The sequence below is a fragment of the Cryptomeria japonica genome, chromosome 7 (assembly GCF_030272615.1).
Source record: "Cryptomeria japonica chromosome 7, Sugi_1.0, whole genome shotgun sequence".
NCBI classification, from domain to species: domain Eukaryota; kingdom Viridiplantae; phylum Streptophyta; class Pinopsida; order Cupressales; family Cupressaceae; genus Cryptomeria; species Cryptomeria japonica.
In genome coordinates, this window is record NC_081411.1 from 763,622,484 (window position 1) to 763,640,940 (window position 18,457).

Genomic DNA, 18,457 nt, shown 5'->3' on the forward strand with positions numbered 1-18,457 from the left:
CTTATGATACCATATGACCCCTTAGATGTTTTTAGGGGTTGCATTGTGTTCTAAGGGTCATATGGCTTCCTATGAGCTATTAGGACACCATATGGTATTGTTATGTGTCTTATGTTGTAGTATGACCCCTAGGACACCTTATGACCACTTAGGACACCATATGGTGTCATTACGGGTCATATGGTGTCCTAAGGGGTCATATGGTCTCCTACGACCCCTTAGGATACTATTTGACCCCTTAGGACTCCATATGGTGTCATTATGGGTCGTATGGTGTCCTAAGAGGTCATATAGTGTTTTATGACCCCTTAGGACACCATTTGGTATCATGATGGGTTGTATGGTGTGCTAAGGGGTCATATGGTGTCTTATAACCCCTTAGGACTCCATATGACCTCTTACATGTCGTTATGGTCATATGGTGTTCTATGATCCCTTAGGACACCATATGATCTCTTAGGACTCCATATGGTGTCATTATGGGTCGTATGGTGTCCTAAAGGGTCATGTGGTATTCTATGACCTCTTAGGACACCATATGATCCCTTAGGTGTCATTAGAGGTCATATTGTTTCCTAAGAGGTCATATGGTGTCCTATGACCCCTTAGGACACCATATGACCCCTTAAGACACCATACGACCCATAACGACATCATATGGTGTCCTAAGGGGTCATATGATGCCATATGACCCCTCATGATACCATATGACCCATAACACCACCATATGGTTCCCAAAAGGGTCATATGGTGTTCTATGACCCCTTAGGACACTATTTGGCATCATTATAGGTCCTATGGTATTCTAAGGGATCATATAGTGTCCTATGACCCCTTAGATGTTCTTAGGGGTCATATTGCATTATAAGGGTCATATTTTTATGTGTCTTATGGTGTGGTATGACCCCTAGGACACCTTATGACCACTTAGGACACCATATGGTGTCATTAGGGGTCATATGGTGTCCTAAGGGGTCATATGGTCTCCTACAACCCCTTAGGACACTATTTGACCCCTTAGGACTCCATATGGTGTCGTTATCAGTCATATGGTGTCTTAAGAGGTCATATAGTGTTTTATGACCCCTTAGGATACCATTTGGTGTTATTATGGGTCATATGGTGTGCTAAGGGGTCATATGGTGTCTTGTGATCTCTTAGGACTCTATATGACCTCTTATGTGTCATTATGGATCATATGGTATCCTAAGGAGTCATATGATGTCCTATGACCCCTTAGGACACATGCATGGATCCCTATGATACCATATGACCCTTGAGAATACCTTTTGACCCTAGAGAGTGAGAGAGGGGGGGGAGAGGGAGGCAATGGGAGAGAGATACACCTAAGAGGGGAGGAGAGTGAGATAGAGAGATAGATAATGAGAGGGAGAGACAAGAGATAAAAATGAGAGAGAGAGAGAGAGAGAGAGAGAGAGAGAGAGAGGTGCAAAATCTCCACCCAGAAGTTCTCTTCCAGTCATTAGTATCTCCTGCCCAATCTGAATCTATATATGCACATAAAGTGAAGTTATCATCTCTAGAATACCATAAGCCATATTCTATTGTTCCTTGCAAATACCGAAATATCCTTTTTACTACATATTCATGATTTTCGTTAGGATTAATTTGATATCTTGAAACAATAATTATTGCATTTATAATATCTGGTCTAGTCTAAGTTAGATATAACAAGCCACCAATCATAGACTTATACCTTGTCAAATTTACCAGTTTAGATGTATCTTTGATAGATAATTTCTCAATTGTCACCATAGGCGTACTTACCTGTTTGGAATTATCCATACCAAACTTCTTCAAAAATTCCCTTAGATACTTAGTTTGAAAGATAAAAATGCCTTTGTTAGTTTGAGTAATTTACAAACCTAAGAAAAATCTCATCTCACCAATCATGGATATTTCAAATTAATTCTTCATATTGTTAGAGAATTCCATGCACAATTTATCTTCTCCTCCAAAAATGATATCATCAACAAATACTTCAATAATTAGAATATCATCATCAGTGATCTTATAATATAAATTACTATCAACACTGCCTTTAGTAAAACCAAGCTTCAAAAGATATTTATGCAACCTTGCGTACCAAGCTCTAGGAGCTTGTTTTAATCCATATAAAGCTTTCCTTAATCTAGAAACCATATCTTTATCATCTATCAGTGAAAATACATCAAGATGCTCAATGTATACCTCTTCCTCAAGTTCACCATTCAAAAATGCACATTTAACATCCATTTGATAGACCTTATAGTTCTTATAAGCTGCATAGGCAAGAAATAGTCTAACAACTTCAATTCTAACTACAGGTGCAAATGTCTCACCAAAATCAATTCCTTCCATTTGAGAATATCCTTTACAAAATAGTCTAGCCTTGTTTCTTAAAACTTGACCAACCTCATTCAGTTTATTCCTAAAAACCCATTTAGTTCCAATAACATTCTTTTTTTTAGGCCAGGGAACTAAATTCCAAGTCTCATTCTTCTCTATCTGATCTAATTCATCTTCCATAGCTTTTAACCAGTGTTTATCTTTACAATATTCAATAATAGATGTCGATTCAATTTGAGAAATAAGACATACCTCTTCATTTGCTAGTCTTCTTCTTGTCATAACTCCCTTGTTCCTATCTCCAATGATTTGATCTTCAGAATGGTTTAACCTTACATACCTTGGTGTCTTCTGAACTTTAGGTTCACTGCTCTAATCATTAGTCACAATTGAATTTTTTCATTATGTCAGTGTAACTATCTTAGTTTCCTGTACTGGTTGAGGCACTGTCGATTCAGTTATGATCATTTCTATTGCTTGTTCCCTATCATATGATATAGATTGATTTATGTATTGCTTATCCACTTTCACATTAGCACTATCCATAATTTTCTACAATCTTTTGTTATAACATCTATATGCTTTGCTTTGAATTGAATATCCAAGAAATATCCCTTCATCACATCTAGGATCAAAATTCCCAATTGAATAATCCCTTTTGATATAATATTTACTTCCAAAAATTCTGAAATATTTAATAGTAGGTGTATGTCCAAACCATAATTCATAAGGGGTCTTATCAGTTTCACCTTTGATGTGAACTTTGTTGAATGTGTAGACTGTTGTACTAACTGCTTCTCTCTAGTAGATGTGAGGCAATTTGGCTTCCATCATCATAGTTCTTGTTGCATCCAAAATGGTTTTGTTCTTTCTTTCCACTACTCCATTCTGCTGAGTCGTCCTAGGTGCAGATAACTGCCTCCTAATTCCATTTGTCTCACAATAACTGTTAAATTTATGAGAAGTGAACTCACTACCTTGATCTAATCTTAGACATTTGATTTTTAATCCAGTTTTTGTTTCTACATTTTCTTTAAAGATCTTGAATTTCTCAAAGGCTCCAGATTTCTCCCTAAGAAAAGTCACCCACATCATCCAAGAATAGTCATCAATAATCAGCATGAAATACCTAACACCTTGAAAGCTTCTAGTCCTTGCTGGACCACATAAGTCAGTGTGAATCAAATCAAGTAAATCATTAGATTTATCATGTATTCTCTTAAAAGAAGTTCTAACTTGCTTTCCCAATTGACATTCATTACATATCGGATTATGAGGCTTCATAATCTTAGGTATATCTCTAACTGCCTTTGTTGAATTGATCTTAACAATACAATCAAAAATTAACATGACACAACCTCTTTTGCCATAACCAACTCTCATCAATATGAGCAATCAAACATGTCTTATTACCAGTATTCAAGTGAAAGATATTACCTCTAGTCTAAGTACCGGTTGCAATCTCCAAACTAATTTTGTTAATGATTTTGCACTTTCTATCTTTAAATTGAAGTTGGAAACCCTAGTACACCAATTGACCAACACTTAAAAGATTATGCTTTAAACCTTCTACATAATAGACATTATCAGTATTATGCTTTCCATCCAGAGAAATAATACCTCTACGTTTGATCATACATGCTTTGTCATCTCCAAATCTGACTTGACCATCATTGTATTCTTGCAGGGATAGAAATTTTTTTTTATCTCGAGTCATATGATGTGAGCATCCACTATCAATTACCCATTCATCCTTGTCTTCAACTTTTGTTGACAGGGCCTTTTCTTCATTCATGATATCCGGTTCCGGTTTATCTTCCTTTAAAGCATAGAACACCCATTACTTGCCATTGTCGGTTCCTCCTCAAAGTCATCACTTACTCCTTCCTCATCCGCTATGTAGCACTATTTACTTTTCTTGAATCTATATATGTTCTGATTAGGCTTAAATGATTTCTTATCTCTTTCTTCAAATCTTGCATTCCTTTCAGGACATCTAGATGCAAAATGACCAATCTTATTACATGCAAAACATTTAAAAGGTGCTTTTCCTTCATACTCATTTCCTGTCAATCCTTTAGGTACTCTTCTAGAAAATAAGGCTTCAAGTTGCTCAAACTTTTCTTGAATCTATATATCTTCCAATTATTTTTCATATAAGGCTTTCTAATCACTTTTGTCCGTAGATGATGATGCATGAAAAGTAGGTTCAGATTTTGTAGCTCCAAAAGATCCAAATTCTACAAGCTCAAAAGCAGATAATTTCCCAATCAGAATGTCTCTATTAACTGAAGTGTTTGCCATTGTTCTCAGTTCATTAATTGTAGTTGCCTTCATCTTGTAAGCTGGTGGAAGGGATCTCAAGACTTTGGAAACTATTTCATCTTCACTCAAAGATCCTCCACAACATTGAATTCCCATAACAATCTCATTTACTCTTTCCATAAATACAACAATTCTTTTACTATCTTCCATCTTCAAGTTTTCATACCTTACCCGGTAACCATCAAGTTTAGCAATTTTGACAGTAGGATCGCCTTCATTCAGAGTTTACAATTTATCCCACATAACCTTTACCGATGATTTATCATTCAATCTCATGATTTTCTGATCTGTAAGTGCACACAAGAGGGCTTCTCTAGCTCTGCAATCATTTTTAATATTCTTGTCCATGTCTGCAGGAGCAGGATTGCCACATGTTAGATCATAACATGTATATCCTTTCTCTGTGATCTCCCAAATATCCTTGCCAAGACACCTAAGATGAGTCTCCATTTGTATTTTCCATATCCCATAATTTATTCCATCAAGCTTAGGGATTTCTCTTCTAAAAATAGTTGCTCGTGGATTAGTTGCCATAGGATCTACCTCAAGCAGTTAAGCTTATGCAAAAGAGGACCAAAGCTTTGATACCAATTGTTAGTATAACCGATGAACAACTGAGAGGGGGGAAGGTGAATCAGTTGTTAACAGATTATGTCAATCAAACCACTTAATAACCTTTAACTGGAGCACATAAACATTGAATATGGGAATAGCAAAAACAGATACCGGTAAGAAATAAAACTTAAGAATAAAACAAAAAATTAACACAATGAAATCATACCACATAACACCATGATTTGTACATGGAAAACTTGGTAAAGGGGAAAACCATGGTGGGAAGCCTACCCACAGTCAGATGATACTTCTGTAGAAAGTATGTGATATAATAAGGGGCCTGCACATGCAGGAAGGCACACTGCCTAGAGCGTACTACTTATTACAAAAGAGTCTCACTGATTACAAAGAGTTTGTAACCACCTCAAGATATTTTGACAACAATCTAGAATAATGAACTGCTAGAGATAGCATCTACCATGCCTGATTACAGTCCCGGTTAAGTTCAGTACCAGAGGCCTTTGACCTCTTCCTTAAACCCAATTCTATCACCTATGATCGACCAAATCTCCTTCGCATATGATATTGCATTCCACAACCATGATCATTACATTTCCATTCCCATACCATATCATGATCTACAATGAGATCTTACATCATTTATACAAACCCTAAGGCCTAAACCAATCAGGTCAGCCAGCTAAAAGATATTACAATAAGATCATTACATACATCCATATTACAATGATATGCCATGTCATCTTAAGACCAAAACAATAATAACCAATCCATAAATCATCCCGGTAATGTGTAGAGAACACGTTAACAAGATATCAGTCAATAACCTAGATAGGCATAGGACCTAATCTAGCCCCACCATGCCAAAGCAATATCTTCAATTAGTTTGAGGCATGATCAAGGATCACCTTCTACATCCTGAATTCCATCTAGAAGCCGCACCAACACCACTTAGCATTTTATCAAGGTTTCTCAGTGAAAGCTTTGCCAGTTAAACCTTAAACCCATGTCGGTAAGAGTTTACAAGAGTGTATGATAGCATCCGATCACCAAGTCAATACCAACTGACCAAAACATACTCTAGAAGCATGTAACACATAAAACCAAACATACCCCATTGATCCAAACATGCCGGAAGTGTCCAATAGATAGTCCCTTCTGTCGAGAACACTATATCTTCTACCAGTAACCAAAACCTATCTATCGATAACCAAAACCTATCTGCTAGTAACCAACCATAATAGCTAGTGTTGACATCAATGACAAAACATCAATGCAACACATAATTAATTCATCCATATTGCCAACAGTTGTATGGTTGATGACGTGACCTGATGATGTGGTGCATGTGTTGTCCATACGGAAATGATGTGGCAGACACATGTAAAAATAACATGGACACTTAGGTGACTCTCCATACAAGTGACTGTGCATATGGATGATCTATGTTTCTTGTTGAGTTGGCGGTACAGAGGGGTTGACTAGGAGTCTGCGCTAACATGTCTATCTCTTGGTCCACATGAGACAAGTAGCTCTCACCACGTGGCGGATGGAGTAGAAGAGGCGGCCCAAAAGCATCGTCAGATAACAGAGGTCCGATGGGAGAGAAGGTTGGTTGGGGAAGAAGCAACGGAAGAAGAAAGGCCGAGAGTGGTCACTAGGATAGAAACCGATAGTAGGAGCTTAGACGGCTGAGCACGAGCAGTGGCTGGAATAGGTCGGCTGTGGGAACTGGCAAGTCAGGAGTCACCAAAGGTCAGGAGTCGTTGGTGGTGAATGGAGGATGGTATGATGGTGGAGCCTGTAGAGTCTACAACACACGTAGGTGCGTACGATGTGGGGGAAGGGGTGATGTCACCCCCCAAAACAAATAATATATTTTGATTAATTTTTTGTTTTTCAAATGAAAATTTTACAATGATAAATAAAACTACGAATTAAATAAAGATTTTGGAATTAAATTCATAGAAAAATAAAATTAATTTTTTTTATTTTTTTTAAAAAATCCGTACCATAGCCAAAATTGGCCAAATTTTTCCTCCAAGCCCGAAATTGACTTTTCACCCAATATAGGAAAATTTATAGTCAAAATTCATGAAAACGACCACCTGGACACAATGGCGAGGTCAGATCTAGTCTAGGATGCCTCCAAAAGATGCTTCTCCTTAGATCTACCTCTTGAGCTCTTTCCAAATCTCTCCAAAGGCTACGCAAAGGTGCTTCAACCACTCTGATACCATGTGAGTTTATGCTTGAATCAACCAGGATCAAAGAGACCACAAGATAGCGCAATGACAAGAGATAAAATATGTGACAAGAATAAACTTTATTCTCATCAATAATACCAAAAGAGATCAAGTGGATCAATAATCATTATATATAATGAATGATGACCCTGCTTATAAAGGCAAGGCTAAGAAACTATGTATATTCCTTGAAGATTCTAGTGTGTACTTGAATGTTGAAGGAGGTTTTGTGCATATAAAATGATCATGTTTTTAATTAGGAGGGAATTGTATGTATCTTCTTTAAGGATTTCACCATGAGTCTATGTATGACTAACCTAATAGATGTCTTTCTTAGGAACAATGTGATAATGTACTAGCATTTGACATATTTAATTGACTTTGTATATATAGGATGTGTAAATGAAGAACATGTTTGATGTGTATTCATATTCATATAATAGTTAACTGATAGTTTTCTCTCTCCCCTCTTTTTCTCATATCTTGATATTCAATGAAAGATGATAGTTAAAGATGTATTTGTATTAATGAGAAGTAGTGAGTGTGTAGGCAAGAGGTTTTGTATGTAAGAAAATATTGTGTATATAGATCTCATCTTGGAAATTGGGACCATCAGTTGTATCTCTAGTTTTATGAAAATTCATGCTAGGCCAATTTGTATACTTCTAATAGGTAGTGAAATGAAGTATAGTAAAATAAAGGCAATATGCATAGGAAAAAATAATAATCATCCTTGTATGACCTTGTTAATTTACGTGCTCATGTATGAATTGTTTGACTATCAATTTTCTTCATCCTCTCTCTATCTAGATATAAAAAATGTCATAGATAAGCTACTAAATGGTGTATTTTTTATTAAATAGAAGTATTTAATGTTTATTGAGGAATATTATGTGGCTTGCATTAAGGAGTGTTTTATTAATTTCTGCATTAAAGACCTCAAATGTTGTATTGCATTTAGGATTTCATGTAAAGTGAGTAAGTAGGCAGAATAAATTTTTACATATATACTATAGGTAGTCCATATGATTTAGTCGTCTGACAGATCATGATAGAGAATAATTATTGATTAATATAAGGTTATGCATTGCATGTAGAATGTGTATAGAGAATATGAAATTATTCTTTTGTAGTTTTGTGTTAGGTTGAAAGACAGAAGTCTTAAGCTTTATAAAATTTTTGCATGGAGCTATAAAGAAGTATATGAATGTTGTGTTTGATCAGTGAAAATTATAAAAATTATGCTACTTCCTTACCTTATTCGAGTTGGAAATCCTAGTAGAATGGATAAATTGTGATAGGAATAGTGCATCCTTATGCTATCGATTTTAATTGTAGATGTGGACATCATTAAATGGTTAGAAGTTCATGCTTAAGAGCGTGTAATATTCCTAGGTAAATTTGACCTTATTGTGATGATTTGAGCTCCAACAAATATTGTCAAACACTTGTCTTGTAAAGTATGAACTTGTTCTTTATTTCAGTTTGTATAACCTGTGTGTTATGAAGTCTAGACAACTAGTTTAACTTGCGTGTTATGCAATTTTTATTTGGCATATGACTGATGAAAAAATTCAGAGTTATTTTTTTGGCATTATGTGAACCAGTATGAGGACATGATGACATTGTATGTTGTCATTGATGTCAATATGCTGAAGAAGAGAGAACCGGTATGTTACCATAAACCGGTATATGTGAGAACCGATATAACATTGTGAACCAGTATATGTGCCAAAGTGAAGCGGTGTGTCTATTCAAGGTGAACTGGCATGTTGATATGAGAACCGGTACATGGAAGCTTTGTATGACTACTGGTTGGCAATCTCAGGGTTTCCAGTTGGTAGTCTCAGGGTTTTCGGTTGATGAGCTTCAAGCCTGTGTGACTCAACCGGTGACTTTGTGTGATGAGTTAGCATTGCAATGAAGAACAGACTGTGTTGCGACATCAGCCTTGTGCACGTGAAGGATCTTGCATGAAGGAGATTGTTCTCTTCTACCTCGGGAATGTGCAAAGTCTGGAAATAGTGCAAACACGTGATGGGTTATCAGCTACCATGAAAGCGGTGGAAAATGAATGATGGTGAATGTCTTGAGATCGGTTCAAGACTATTGCATTTAATGCAATATGTTCAATGGTCAAGATTGAACCATTTGAATTGCTTAACCTAACAGGTTTAGGGTTTAGGGTTTATGCTACTAACCTATCTGTTTCCTATAAGGTCATTGTTGTGTTTCTTTCTGAAGGTGTTGGGAAATGTTGTATGTGTGTATCCAAGTGAAGTGATATGCGATTCTTGCCAGACCATAGGAGAGAAGTGATATCTGCAGAGTGTAAGTGTAGAAGGTGAAGAGGAGCTAAAGTGGATCTACATTGGCATTGAGTGTTGTTACCAAATCATTGTAAAACCTGTTGATCTTTAACCACCTCAACAGTTGGAAAATCCCTTAATAGGGTAGCTCTAACTAGCTTACTGAAAATCCTTTAACAGGGTGACTCAAATTCATTGAGTTCTTTAAAATCCTCTAACAAGGTAACCTTTAATAGGGTCTAACCCTTAACTAGGTATCTTAGCCATCCCTTAATCGGGTGATCCCTAGCAGGATCTGTTCCTAACAGAACCTGTTGTAATAAGTCTTAAACCAGACTAGGCTCCTAATAGAGCAGACTTCTAAAGAGTTCAAAAAAGGTTGTGGGTATGCATCCCCACCGTGGTTTTTCCCAGTTGGGTTTCCGCGTGAAAAAAATCTGTCTGTAAAGTGTGGTGATTTTCATGTTATGGTTTAAGTGATTTGTGTCTGATGTTAAATCATGTTAAACTAGTTTTTATGACTGACTACTTGTTCATGCATAAGGGAGAAATGAAAGTGTAATACTAGGATTGTATGAAAAGATAAGTGTCAACTGGTTTATGCTTATCTCAGCTATTCTGGATTTTGCTGGCTATACTCTATTTAAGACCGGTATTACTGTCTGCCTGCCAAAGCATAGTGCCTGCAGACTAACCAATTTTAGGAAAGTGATTTTTGCCTGTACTAATTCACCCCCCCTCTCAGTACCGGTTTGGTACTAATCATTCCTCATTAAGTTATCAATTGGTATCAGAGCATCCTCCAGGTCCTCTGTGTTGTAAGCTTAACCACTTGACGAAAAGAACCTATTGTAATGATGAAGAGGGAAGGTCCAAAGTTCAATAGAGATAACTTCAAAATATGGAAGGACAGAATGAAGATTTACATCAAAAGCATGGGTGCACAACACTGGAGCTATGTTGAGAATGCCTTTGTTATTCCTGTCGGTACTCTCACCGATGATCAAAAAAGAGAAATACAAGAGAATGGGCAAGTCGTGGAAGCCCTAATTAGTAGCTTATCTGACATTGAGTTCATTGATGTCCAGGATAAAGACAACCCCAAATAAGTGTGGGACACTCTTGAGAGTATCTATGGTGGTGATGAGCACGTAAAACAAGCTAAGGAAGAAAGCCTTAGAGGGAAATTTGAAGACATGCAAATGATTGAAGGTGTGACCATTCAACAGTATGGAATAAGAATCAAAATTACTGTTGGGGATATCAAAAGTGCAGGTGGTAAAATGGAAGATTCCACTATATTAAGCAAAGTTATGAGATCCTTGTTACTAGTCTATGCAATAAGGGTTGTTGCTGTTTAGGAGTTGAGATCAATAGACAAGACCAAGGTATCTCTTAACTCCATCATTGCAAAGTTGACAGCCTATGAGCTAAATAGTTTTGATGGCAGTGTTCAAAAGACTGGATCAGCTTTTAAAGCCTTTGTTGTGCCATCAAGAAAAGGAAAGGAAGCATGCACCAATGATGAACCAAGATAGAACAGAGAAATGGATGATGAGGAGATCCTGATGGAATTTGAAGCTCTTCTTGCCAGGAAACTTCCAAAAGGAACCGGTAAATACAAAGGTAAGCTCCCTTTGAAATGCTTTTCTTGTAACTGGATAGGACATATTGCTATAAAATATCCTAATGGTGACAATGAGGATAAACTGGAGAGGTTCAAGAAATTCAAAGGAGGAAACTGGAGAAACTATTTTGTTGCAGTTGATGAAGGTGTCACAGATGAGGAATCACAAGATGAGGAGAATGAAGACATTGTGTTTGTTGCAGTAAAGGAAGATGTGTCAAACAAAAAGGCTCTTGTCTCTCGCTTTGATAATTCCAATGATTGGATTATTGGCAGTGGTTGTTCTCACCATATGACTGGTGACTGGAGCAAGTTTCTATCTTTGGAAGAATATGATGGTGGTGTGGTTCATTTTGGTAATGATGCACCATGCATGGTTAAAGGAAGAGGGTCCATCTCTCTGACTGGAAAGAGCAATGCTGACAATGTGTATTGGGTGGAAGGTCTTAGACATAATCTATTAAGCATTGCCCAGCTGAATGATAGTGGACTCATTCTAGAAATCAAAAAAGGAGTGTGCAAAATCAAAGGAAAGAATGGTGAATTGATGGCAACTGGTATGCAAACCAAAGGAAACTTATTTAAGCTAGATGCAAATGTAAGTATATGTCTTATGGCTAAATTTGATGATAGTTGGATATGGAATAGGAGACTTTGCCATGTAAACTTTGACAACATTGTGAAGGCCAGCAAGACCAAGGTAGTCAGAGGATTGTCGATGCTAAGAAAACTGGAAAATCCTTTGTGCAAGGAGTGTCAACTTGGGAAAATGTCTTCCTCAACTTTCAAAGGTAAATCCTTCACTGCTGACAATTTACTTGATCTTGTGCATACTGATTTGTGTGGCCCTATGAAAACTAGGAGTGTGTAGGGAGATAGGTATTTCATGATTCTAACTGATGATTGCTCAAGAATGATGTGGGTCGCATTCTTAAAGGATAAGTCTGAAGCGTTTGGAAAGTTCAAAGCTTTCAGAGCATTGGTAGAAAAGGAAAGTCGTAGAAGAATCAAATGCCTTAGAACTGATCAAGGAGGTGAGTTCACTTCTGGTGAATTCAACAAATATTGTGAAGAGAACAGCATCAAGAGGCAACTATCTGCCCCCCGGACTCCACAACAGAATGGCTTAGAAGAGAGAAACAACCAGACTGTGGTTGAAGCAGCTAGAACTGTGCTGATCCAAGGAAAAGTTCCTCACACCTTTTGGAGAGAAGCGGTAAGCACTGCAGTATACACAATGAACTGGGTACTTATGAAGAAAGGAAAAGACAAGACTCCTTATGAGTATTGGACCAGTAAGACTCCAGTAGTAAGCTACTTTAGAATGTTTGGTAGCAAATGTTATATCAAGAGAAGTGAACATCAGAGTAAGTTCGATGCAAAATGTGATGAAGGAATATTCCTAGGATATTCCACCAAGAGAAAATCTCTCAAGTGTTTCAACAATAGGACTTAGAGAATTGTTGAAAGCATCAATGTTAGAGTTGATAAAAACTCTGGAAAATCTAAGGAAACCCGCAGTATGCAAGTAAGAGATGAACCGGTAGTAACCTTCTAGGAACTGGTTACTAATTAGCCAAATACCAATAATAGTGGTCCTTCACCGGTAGACGCTGATGCTGATGAAGATGAGAATGAAGAAGAAAAGAAGGAGGAATCAGTTAAGAGCATTCCTCGATATGTCAAACTGAATCATGATCCTAAGAAGATCATAGGAGATAAGGATGCAGGAATCCTTACAAGAAGAAAGATTAGAGAGAATTCTTGTATGATCTCTGAATTTGAACCTAAATCATTCAAAGAGGCACATAAAGATGAAGACTGGATCAAGGCAATGGAGGAGGAACTTGACCAGATAGAGAAGAATGGTACATGGTCTTTAGTACCTAGACCAGAGCATTAAAATGTCATTGGAACCAAATGGGTTTTCAAAACCAAGCTAAATGAGGATGGCACAGTGGTAAGAAACAAAGCTAGACTAGTATGTAAAGGATATGCTCAAGAAGAAGGAGAGGACTATGGAGAAACCTTTGCTCCAGTAGCCAGATTGGAAGGAATTTGTATGCTTCTTGCATATGCAACTTTTAAAGGATTCAAAGTATATCAAATGGATGTAAAATCTGCATTTCTAAATGGAGTACTCAAAGAGGAGGTGTATATAGAGCAACCAGATGGGTTTGCCCTATCTAAAGATAGTGACATGGTGTGTAGGCTACATAAAGCCTTATATGGTCTAAAGCAGGCACCTAGAGCATGGTATGAACATCTGCACTCCCATCTACTGAAGATTGGATTTGAGAGAACAAGCGAAGACAACAATATCTACTTGAAAACTGAAGGAGATCAGATCCTGATCTCTGAGGTATTTGTTGATGACATTATCTTTGGTGGAGATGACAAGATGAGTCATGAGTTTATAGATGAGATGAAGAAAGAGTTTGAGATGTCACTCATAGGGGAAATCAAGTTCTTCATTGGACTGTAGATTTAGCAGATGAAAGATGGAATCTTTATCACTCAGTCCAAATATGTCAAAGAGTTGTTGAAGACCTTTGGCATGGAAGATAGCAAATCGATTGGTACACCGATGGTGACCAGTTGTAAACTATCCAAAGAGGATGACTTGGCATTGGTTGATAAGAAGGAATACCGATCAATGATTGGTAAGTTGCATTATGTAGTGCATAGCAGACCAGATATTGCACATGCAGTTGGCATCACTGTAAGGTTCCAGAAAAGTCCAAGAGAATCCCACTCGGTTGCAGTCAAGCAGATTCTTAGGTATCTGAAGGGAACTATTGATTATGGATTGTGGTATCCATATGGCAAGGATTTCAACTTGAAAGTATTCACGGATGTTGACTGGGCAGGTAATGTGGACAACCAGAAAAGCACAACTGGTGGTGCATTCTTTCTCGATGGTAGACTGGTCTCATGGATGAGTAAGAAGCAGAGTTGTATCTCTCAGTCTACAGCGGAAGCAGAGTATGTTGCAACTTTCATGAACTGCACTCAAATAATTTGGATGAAGCATGTATTAAATGGCTTCAAAGTTCTTGTATCTGAACTGGTAAATATATTTTGTGACAATACTAGTGCAATTAACATCTCCAAGAATCTAGTTTTACATTCTAGAACCAAGCACTTTGAGCTTAAGTATCATTTCTTGAGGGAAAAGGTTCAGAACAAAGAGATTGCACTAGAACATGTTTCCAGCATAGAGTAGTTAGCAAACATATTCACCAAGCCTCTCCCAAAGGCTACATTTATGTACTTAAGAGGTGAGTTAGGGGTGCTGCCCCTTTAGGAGGTAAACTGAAGTTATATACTCCACATTAGTCAAGTATTGCATAGTCAAATTTCTCTTCAGGATTGATGTGTTGAAGGATGCTACTCCTCAAGGGGAGCAACATAATGGAACAGGAAAGCTTGTGCCTCCACTTTGGCATTATTGTCAAAGGGGGAGAAGAAGTGAAGTTGAGAAGATATCTACAGAAATTGGGGGAGAAGATGTGAAGCGGAGAGATATCTTTGTATATTTCCATCAATGCCAAAGGGGGAGATTGTTGGCATTATGTGAACCAGTATGAGGACATGATGACATTGTATGTTGTCATTGATGTCAATATGTTGAAGAAGAGAGAACCGGTATGTTACCATAAATCGGTATATGTGAGAACCGGTATATGTGCCAAAGTGAAGCGGTGTGTCTTTTCAAGGTGAACCAGTATGTTGATATGAGAACTGGTACATGGAAGCTTTGTATGACTACCAGTTGGTAGTCTCAGGGTTTCCGGTTGGTAGTCTCAGGGTTTCCGGTTGATGAGCTTCAAGCCTGTGTGACTCAACCGGTGACTTTGTGTGATGAGTTAGCATTGCAATGAAGAAAAGATTGTGTTGCCACATCAGCCTTGTGCATGTGAAGGATCTTGCATGAAGGAGATTGTTCTCTTCTACCTTGGGAATGTGCAAAGTCTAGAAATAGTGCAAATGCATGATGAGTTATCAGCTGCCATGAAAGCGGTGGAAAACGAATGATGGTGAATGTCTTGAGATCGGTTCAAGACTGTTGCATTTAATGCAATATGTTCAATGGTCAGGATTGAACCATTTGAATTTCTTAACCTATTAGGTTTAGGGTTTATGCTACCAATCTACCTGTTTCCTATAAGGTCGTTGTTGTGTTTCTTTCTAAAGTTCTTGGCAAATGTTGTATGTGTGTATCCAAGTGAAGTGATACGTGATTCTTTCCAGACTATAGGAGAGAAGTGATATCTACAGAGTGTAAGTGCAGAAGGTGAAGAGGAGCTAAAGCGGATGTACATTGGCATTGAGTGCTATTGCCAGATCATTGTAAAACATGTTGATCTTTAACCACCTCAACAGTTGGAAAATCCCTTAACAGGGTAGCTCTAACTAGCTTACTAAAAATCCTTTAATAGGGTGACTCAAATTCATTGAGTTCTTTAAAATCCTCTAACAAGGTAACCTTTAACAGGGTCTAACCCTTAATTGGGTATCTTAGCCATCCCTTAACCAGGTGATCCCTAGCAGGATCGGTTCCTAACAAAACCTATTGTAATAAGTCTTTAACCGGACTAGGCTCCTAACAAAGCAGACTTCTAAAGAGTTCAAAATAGCTTGTGGGTATTCACCCCCATCGTGGTTTTTCCCAGTTGGGTTTCCATGTGAAAAAAATATGTGTGTTATGTGTGGCGATTTTCATGTTATGGTTTAAGTGATTTGTGTCTGATGTTAAATCATGTTAAACTAGTTGTTATGACTGACTACCTATTCATGCATAAGGGAGAAATGAAAGTGTAATACTAGGATTGTATGAAAAGATAAGTGTCAACCGGTTTATGCTTACCTCAGCTTTTCTGGGTTTTTCCGATTGTACTTTGTTTAAGACCGGTATTACTATCTGCCTGCCAAAGCACAGTGCCTGCTAACTAACCGGTTTCAGGAAAGTGATTTTTGCCTGTACTGATTCACCCCCCCCTCTCAGTACTGGTTTGGTACTAATCATTCCTCATTAAGTTATCATCTTTAAAAGTATTAACTTGTAATATTCCTTGCTAATATAGGTGTGAAAATGATGGAATCCAACTCAAGGAATAATGTCAAACAGTTTACATACAAACACTCAGTTTGTTGGTCTGAGTTTTAGGCTCATATAATATTGTTTGAGTGACTACACAACATCAAAATTGACTGTAAATGATCCCAAAGATGTCTAGGCTTGAATTATAATGCATGTATAACTTCTATTTAACCTCACAAATGCATATACATGACTTTCAAAGGTGAAATGTGCAGTTACAACCAGCAGACATAAAGACAAACATTTGACATGTGAATTACAAACATAATGAATATAGATATAAGATCATATAGATATTTGGGACATCCATCTCCTTAATTATTTGTAATCATCAAGTACAATGAACAAGTAGTTACTTGGACTCTTATCATTCAATAGTATTTCAGATTAATGGCATCTACAACAACAACATATATATATATATAAGATCAATGCATTACAAATCCATTAAGAATTTGGCTGAATGATACGATCTTCTACGATAAACCTTTGTGCCCAATGTTGAATTAACATAGCCCTTATATATATATATATATATATATATATATATATATATATATATATATATATATATATATATATATATATATATATATATATATATAAGATCAATGCATTACAAATCCATTAAGAATTTGGCTGAATGATATGATCTTCTACGATAAACCTTTGTGCCCAATGTTGAATTAACATAGCCCCCATAATTATTCTACATTTCACAAAAAAACTACTCAAAAGCCTTGATTGATCTTTCTCTAATTTGCAAAAAATTGACTGCTGGTTACAGCCAACTCAAAAGAAACCCTCAGAAGATATTTACCACCTCAAGTAGCTTTCACAATGAAGTAGCTACCCACTCCAATTCCCAAAAGCTCTGAAAACTTGCAGAAACCCTTGGTCTTTCCAAATCCCAATGCTCTCCAATATCAAGTTGAAAGAAATAACAATCACACAATGACTTCAATTTCATTTTGTAAATCCTTATATCTCCTCATGAGGTTGGATTTCCTCCAAAAGAATTTAAAATAATATTTAAAATGTTATTACATTAAATCTAGGATACTGAAAGTAGAGAAGGGGGAGGAATTTGGCTGTGTACCTACTATTGAAAAATGAGCCAAACTAACCTGGACAGGAGTACTACACTCTGGTCCTGTTTTGTTTGACAAGAAGTTGCAACTGAGAGATTGAAAACTAAAGGTCATGAGCTAAAACCTTGCTGAAAATCACCTAAAAAATGGAGGGACTAGGGCACCACGCCCCTGTCCCTAATGGTTTTAGGGTAGATTTGAGGCTTGCAATTGTCTTTGTGTCTTCTGCTGATCTTAAAAGTCTCCCAGGTACCTATACCTGCACCTGTAACTGAAAAGAGGGGGTTTGGGTGGCTATGTAGGGTTTTTCCTTAGTAAAACCCCTATTTAGGTGATTTCCACCTCAACATATAGCTAATTTGTATAGTAAAATAGTGTGTGCAGGAATCTTGTGTGTGTGCAAGACCCTAAAATGAAAAAGATAAGAAACTAGAGCTACCCTACGCTTTGGCATGTAAATGTAAATATAAATGTAAATGAGAATGTTCTAAATCAAATGCGCTAAATGATCTAAAACATGAATGTAAATGTGAAAATGAGTGTAAAGAGGCCCATACAAAGACATGAAAATAATATGAAACCATACCAATACCCAAGGGAGAGATATAAGCACTTGATCTCCTATTATTCTTCAATGTCTTTAAGGCTCCTAATTGATCATGAATACTTGATGAATGTTGTTGAAGACTCCACATGGGCTTATCTTTCACTACATAGAAGGCTCCTTGTGATCGCTAGCTCTTTTCGCCAAAAACTCCTTTTTTGTCCATTCGATTAGATCTTAGTTGCCTTTAAATGAAGAAAGAGAGCTCTTATGTATGAAACCCTAGATC